General features: G+C 47.2%; 7 non-coding genes and 10 pseudogenes across 7 annotated transcripts; all 17 read right to left on the reverse strand.

The window, feature by feature from the left end:
- The window catches only part of LOC146227909 (5S ribosomal RNA), a 118-nt pseudogene extending 27 nt beyond the window's left edge, over positions 1-91 (reverse strand).
- A 220-nt stretch (positions 92-311) lies between these two features.
- Positions 312-430, reverse strand: LOC146227910 (5S ribosomal RNA). The gene has a single exon (XR_014742332.1). It is a non-coding gene; the product is annotated as a 5S ribosomal RNA (ribosomal RNA).
- Positions 431-604: 174 nt separating this feature from the next.
- On the reverse strand, positions 605-722 carry LOC146227911 (5S ribosomal RNA; annotated as a pseudogene).
- A 190-nt stretch (positions 723-912) lies between these two features.
- On the reverse strand, positions 913-1,031 carry LOC146227912 (5S ribosomal RNA). Its single transcript, XR_014742333.1, has one exon. It is a non-coding gene; the product is annotated as a 5S ribosomal RNA (ribosomal RNA).
- A 174-nt stretch (positions 1,032-1,205) lies between these two features.
- On the reverse strand, positions 1,206-1,323 carry LOC146227913 (5S ribosomal RNA; annotated as a pseudogene).
- A 174-nt stretch (positions 1,324-1,497) lies between these two features.
- LOC146227914 (5S ribosomal RNA) lies at positions 1,498-1,615 on the reverse strand (annotated as a pseudogene).
- A 187-nt stretch (positions 1,616-1,802) lies between these two features.
- On the reverse strand, positions 1,803-1,921 carry LOC146227915 (5S ribosomal RNA). Its single transcript, XR_014742334.1, has one exon. It is a non-coding gene; the product is annotated as a 5S ribosomal RNA (ribosomal RNA).
- Positions 1,922-2,095: 174 nt separating this feature from the next.
- On the reverse strand, positions 2,096-2,213 carry LOC146227916 (5S ribosomal RNA; annotated as a pseudogene).
- A 197-nt stretch (positions 2,214-2,410) lies between these two features.
- Positions 2,411-2,529, reverse strand: LOC146227917 (5S ribosomal RNA). The gene has a single exon (XR_014742335.1). It is a non-coding gene; the product is annotated as a 5S ribosomal RNA (ribosomal RNA).
- Positions 2,530-2,703: 174 nt separating this feature from the next.
- LOC146227918 (5S ribosomal RNA) lies at positions 2,704-2,822 on the reverse strand (annotated as a pseudogene).
- A 174-nt stretch (positions 2,823-2,996) lies between these two features.
- LOC146227919 (5S ribosomal RNA) lies at positions 2,997-3,115 on the reverse strand. Its single transcript, XR_014742336.1, has one exon. It is a non-coding gene; the product is annotated as a 5S ribosomal RNA (ribosomal RNA).
- Positions 3,116-3,309: 194 nt separating this feature from the next.
- LOC146227920 (5S ribosomal RNA) lies at positions 3,310-3,428 on the reverse strand (annotated as a pseudogene).
- Positions 3,429-3,602: 174 nt separating this feature from the next.
- Positions 3,603-3,720, reverse strand: LOC146227921 (5S ribosomal RNA; annotated as a pseudogene).
- A 193-nt stretch (positions 3,721-3,913) lies between these two features.
- On the reverse strand, positions 3,914-4,032 carry LOC146227922 (5S ribosomal RNA). Its single transcript, XR_014742337.1, has one exon. It is a non-coding gene; the product is annotated as a 5S ribosomal RNA (ribosomal RNA).
- Positions 4,033-4,206: 174 nt separating this feature from the next.
- Positions 4,207-4,324, reverse strand: LOC146227923 (5S ribosomal RNA; annotated as a pseudogene).
- A 197-nt stretch (positions 4,325-4,521) lies between these two features.
- Positions 4,522-4,640, reverse strand: LOC146227924 (5S ribosomal RNA). Its single transcript, XR_014742338.1, has one exon. It is a non-coding gene; the product is annotated as a 5S ribosomal RNA (ribosomal RNA).
- A 174-nt stretch (positions 4,641-4,814) lies between these two features.
- On the reverse strand, positions 4,815-4,933 carry LOC146227925 (5S ribosomal RNA; annotated as a pseudogene).
- Between the last annotated feature and the right edge of the window lie 67 nt (positions 4,934-5,000).

Raw genomic sequence — 5,000 nt, forward strand, 5'->3', positions numbered from 1 at the left:
GGTCTCCCATCCAAGTACTAACCAGGCCCGACCCTGCTTAGCTTCCGAGATCAGACGAGATCGGGCGTTGCCAGGCTGGTATGGCGTACCAAATAAGTTGACAACCATAGGCTACTTATCCATATACAGATTTAGCAATTGACAATGCAAGGTAGTCTCTCTCTCTCTCTCTCTCTCTCTCTCTCTCTCTCTCTCTCTCTCTCTCTCTCTCTCTCTCTCTCGTGTCAAAATGAAAACAGCTTCCAGCCCCTTTCATGAAGGACTACTTGTGCATATTGCAAGATGTCAGTTTCTAAGTGAATGAGCAAAAGAGCATACAGCACCTGGTATTCCCAGGCGGTCTCCCATCCAAGTACTAACCAGGCCCGACCCTGCTTAGCTTCCGAGATCAGACGAGATCGGGCGTTGCCAGGCTGGTATGGCCGTACGAAATAAGTTGACAACCATAGGCTACTTATCCATATACAGATTTAGCAATTGACAATGCAAGGTAGTCTCTCTCTCTCTCTCTCTCGTGTCAAAATGAAAACAGCTTCCAGCCCCTTTCATGAAGGACTACTTGTGCATATTGCAAGATGTCAGTTTCTAAGTGAATGAGCAAAAGAGCATACAGCACCTGGTATTCCCAGGCGGTCTCCCATCCAAGTACTAACCAGGCCCGACCCTGCTTAGCTTCCGAGATCAGACGAGATCGGGCGTTGCCAGGCTGGTATGGCGTACCAAATAAGTTGACAACCATAGGCTACTTATCCATATACAGATTTAGCAATTGACAATGCAAGGTAGTCTCTCTCTCTCTCTCTCTCTCTCTCTCTCTCTCTCGTGTCAAAATGAAAACAGCTTCCAGCCCCTTTCATGAAGGACTACTTGTGCATATTGCAAGATGTCAGTTTCTAAGTGAATGAGCAAAAGAGCATACAGCACCTGGTATTCCCAGGCGGTCTCCCATCCAAGTACTAACCAGGCCCGACCCTGCTTAGCTTCCGAGATCAGACGAGATCGGGCGTTGCCAGGCTGGTATGGCCGTACGAAATAAGTTGACAACCATAGGCTACTTATCCATATACAGATTTAGCAATTGACAATGCAAGGTAGTCTCTCTCTCTCTCTCTCTCGTGTCAAAATGAAAACAGCTTCCAGCCCCTTTCATGAAGGACTACTTGTGCATATTGCAAGATGTCAGTTTCTAAGTGAATGAGCAAAAGAGCATACAGCACCTGGTATTCCCAGGCGGTCTCCCATCCAAGTACTAACCAGGCCCGACCCTGCTTAGCTTCCGAGATCAGACGAGATCGGGCGTTGCCAGGCTGGTATGGCGTACCAAATAAGTTGACAACCATAGGCTACTTATCCATATACAGATTTAGCAATTGACAATGCAAGGTAGTCTCTCTCTCTCTCTCTCTCGTGTCAAAATGAAAACAGCTTCCAGCCCCTTTCATGAAGGACTACTTGTGCATATTGCAAGATGTCAGTTTCTAAGTGAATGAGCAAAAGAGCATACAGCACCTGGTATTCCCAGGCGGTCTCCCATCCAAGTACTAACCAGGCCCGACCCTGCTTAGCTTCCGAGATCAGACGAGATCGGGCGTTGCCAGGCTGGTATGGCGTACCAAATAAGTTGACAACCATAGGCTACTTATCCATATACAGATTTAGCAATTGACAATGCAAAGGTAGTCTCTCTCTCTCTCTCTCTCTCTCTCTCTCTCGTGTCAAAATGAAAACAGCTTCCAGCCCCTTTCATGAAGGACTACTTGTGCATATTGCAAGATGTCAGTTTCTAAGTGAATGAGCAAAAGAGCATACAGCACCTGGTATTCCCAGGCGGTCTCCCATCCAAGTACTAACCAGGCCCGACCCTGCTTAGCTTCCGAGATCAGACGAGATCGGGCGTTGCCAGGCTGGTATGGCCGTACGAAATAAGTTGACAACCATAGGCTACTTATCCATATACAGATTTAGCAATTGACAATGCAAGGTAGTCTCTCTCTCTCTCTCTCTCGTGTCAAAATGAAAACAGCTTCCAGCCCCTTTCATGAAGGACTACTTGTGCATATTGCAAGATGTCAGTTTCTAAGTGAATGAGCAAAAGAGCATACAGCACCTGGTATTCCCAGGCGGTCTCCCATCCAAGTACTAACCAGGCCCGACCCTGCTTAGCTTCCGAGATCAGACGAGATCGGGCGTTGCCAGGCTGGTATGGCGTACCAAATAAGTTGACAACCATAGGCTACTTATCCATATACAGATTTAGCAATTGACAATGCAAAGGTAGTCTCTCTCTCTCTCTCTCTCTCTCTCTCTCTCTCTCTCTCTCGTGTCAAAATGAAAACAGCTTCCAGCCCCTTTCATGAAGGACTACTTGTGCATATTGCAAGATGTCAGTTTCTAAGTGAATGAGCAAAAGAGCATACAGCACCTGGTATTCCCAGGCGGTCTCCCATCCAAGTACTAACCAGGCCCGACCCTGCTTAGCTTCCGAGATCAGACGAGATCGGGCGTTGCCAGGCTGGTATGGCCGTACGAAATAAGTTGACAACCATAGGCTACTTATCCATATACAGATTTAGCAATTGACAATGCAAGGTAGTCTCTCTCTCTCTCTCTCTCGTGTCAAAATGAAAACAGCTTCCAGCCCCTTTCATGAAGGACTACTTGTGCATATTGCAAGATTTCAGTTTCTAAGTGAATGAGCAAAAGAGCAGACAGCACCTGGTATTCCCAGGCGGTCTCCCATCCAAGTACTAACCAGGCCCGACCCTGCTTAGCTTCCGAGATCAGACGAGATCGGGCGTTGCCAGGCTGGTATGGCCGTACCAAATAAGTTGACAACCAAAGGCTACTTATCCATATACAGATTTAGCAATTGACAATGCAAGGTAGTCTCTCTCTCTCTCTCTCTCGTGTCAAAATGAAAACAGCTTCCAGCCCCTTTCATGAAGGACTACTTGTGCATATTGCAAGATGTCAGTTTCTAAGTGAATGAGCAAAAGAGCATACAGCACCTGGTATTCCCAGGCGGTCTCCCATCCAAGTACTAACCAGGCCCGACCCTGCTTAGCTTCCGAGATCAGACGAGATCGGGCGTTGCCAGGCTGGTATGGCCGTACGAAATAAGTTGACAACCATAGGCTACTTATCCATATACAGATTTAGCAATCGACAATGCAAGGTAGTCTCTCTCTCTCTCTCTCTCTCTCTCTCTCTCTCTCTCTCGTGTCAAAATGAAAACAGCTTCCAGCCCCTTTCATGAAGGACTACTTGTGCATATTGCAAGATTTCAGTTTCTAAGTGAATGAGCAAAAGAGCAGACAGCACCTGGTATTCCCAGGCGGTCTCCCATCCAAGTACTAACCAGGCCCGACCCTGCTTAGCTTCCGAGATCAGACGAGATCGGGCGTTGCCAGGCTGGTATGGCCGTACCAAATAAGTTGACAACCAAAGGCTACTTATCCATATACAGATTTAGCAATTGACAATGCAAGGTAGTCTCTCTCTCTCTCTCTCTCGTGTCAAAATGAAAACAGCTTCCAGCCCCTTTCATGAAGGACTACTTGTGCATATTGCAAGATGTCAGTTTCTAAGTGAATGAGCAAAAGAGCATACAGCACCTGGTATTCCCAGGCGGTCTCCCATCCAAGTACTAACCAGGCCCGACCCTGCTTAGCTTCCGAGATCAGACGAGATCGGGCGTTGCCAGGCTGGTATGGCGTACCAAATAAGTTGACAACCATAGGCTACTTATCCATATACAGATTTAGCAATTGACAATGCAAAGGTAGTCTCTCTCTCTCTCTCTCTCTCTCTCTCTCTCTCTCTCGTGTCAAAATGAAAACAGCTTCCAGCCCCTTTCATGAAGGACTACTTGTGCATATTGCAAGATGTCAGTTTCTAAGTGAATGAGCAAAAGAGCATACAGCACCTGGTATTCCCAGGCGGTCTCCCATCCAAGTACTAACCAGGCCCGACCCTGCTTAGCTTCCGAGATCAGACGAGATCGGGCGTTGCCAGGCTGGTATGGCCGTACGAAATAAGTTGACAACCATAGGCTACTTATCCATATACAGATTTAGCAATTGACAATGCAAGGTAGTCTCTCTCTCTCTCTCTCTCGTGTCAAAATGAAAACAGCTTCCAGCCCCTTTCATGAAGGACTACTTGTGCATATTGCAAGATGTCAGTTTCTAAGTGAATGAGCAAAAGAGCATACAGCACCTGGTATTCCCAGGCGGTCTCCCATCCAAGTACTAACCAGGCCCGACCCTGCTTAGCTTCCGAGATCAGACGAGATCGGGCGTTGCCAGGCTGGTATGGCGTACCAAATAAGTTGACAACCATAGGCTACTTATCCATATACAGATTTAGCAATTGACAATGCAAAGGTAGTCTCTCTCTCTCTCTCTCTCTCTCTCTCTCTCTCTCTCTCTCGTGTCAAAATGAAAACAGCTTCCAGCCCCTTTCATGAAGGACTACTTGTGCATATTGCAAGATGTCAGTTTCTAAGTGAATGAGCAAAAGAGCATACAGCACCTGGTATTCCCAGGCGGTCTCCCATCCAAGTACTAACCAGGCCCGACCCTGCTTAGCTTCCGAGATCAGACGAGATCGGGCGTTGCCAGGCTGGTATGGCCGTACGAAATAAGTTGACAACCATAGGCTACTTATCCATATACAGATTTAGCAATTGACAATGCAAGGTAGTCTCTCTCTCTCTCTCTCTCGTGTCAAAATGAAAACAGCTTCCAGCCCCTTTCATGAAGGACTACTTGTGCATATTGCAAGATTTCAGTTTCTAAGTGAATGAGCAAAAGAGCAGACAGCACCTGGTATTCCCAGGCGGTCTCCCATCCAAGTACTAACCAGGCCCGACCCTGCTTAGCTTCCGAGATCAGACGAGATCGGGCGTTGCCAGGCTGGTATGGCCGTACCAAATAAGTTGACAACCAAAGGCTACTTATCCATATACAGATTTAGCAATTGACAATGCAAGGTAGTCT

The sequence above is a fragment of the Hypomesus nipponensis genome, chromosome 24 (genome assembly GCF_054491055.1).
Source record: "Hypomesus nipponensis isolate SF chromosome 24, ASM5449105v1, whole genome shotgun sequence".
In the NCBI taxonomy this organism is placed as follows: Eukaryota; Metazoa; Chordata; class Actinopteri; order Osmeriformes; family Osmeridae; genus Hypomesus; species Hypomesus nipponensis.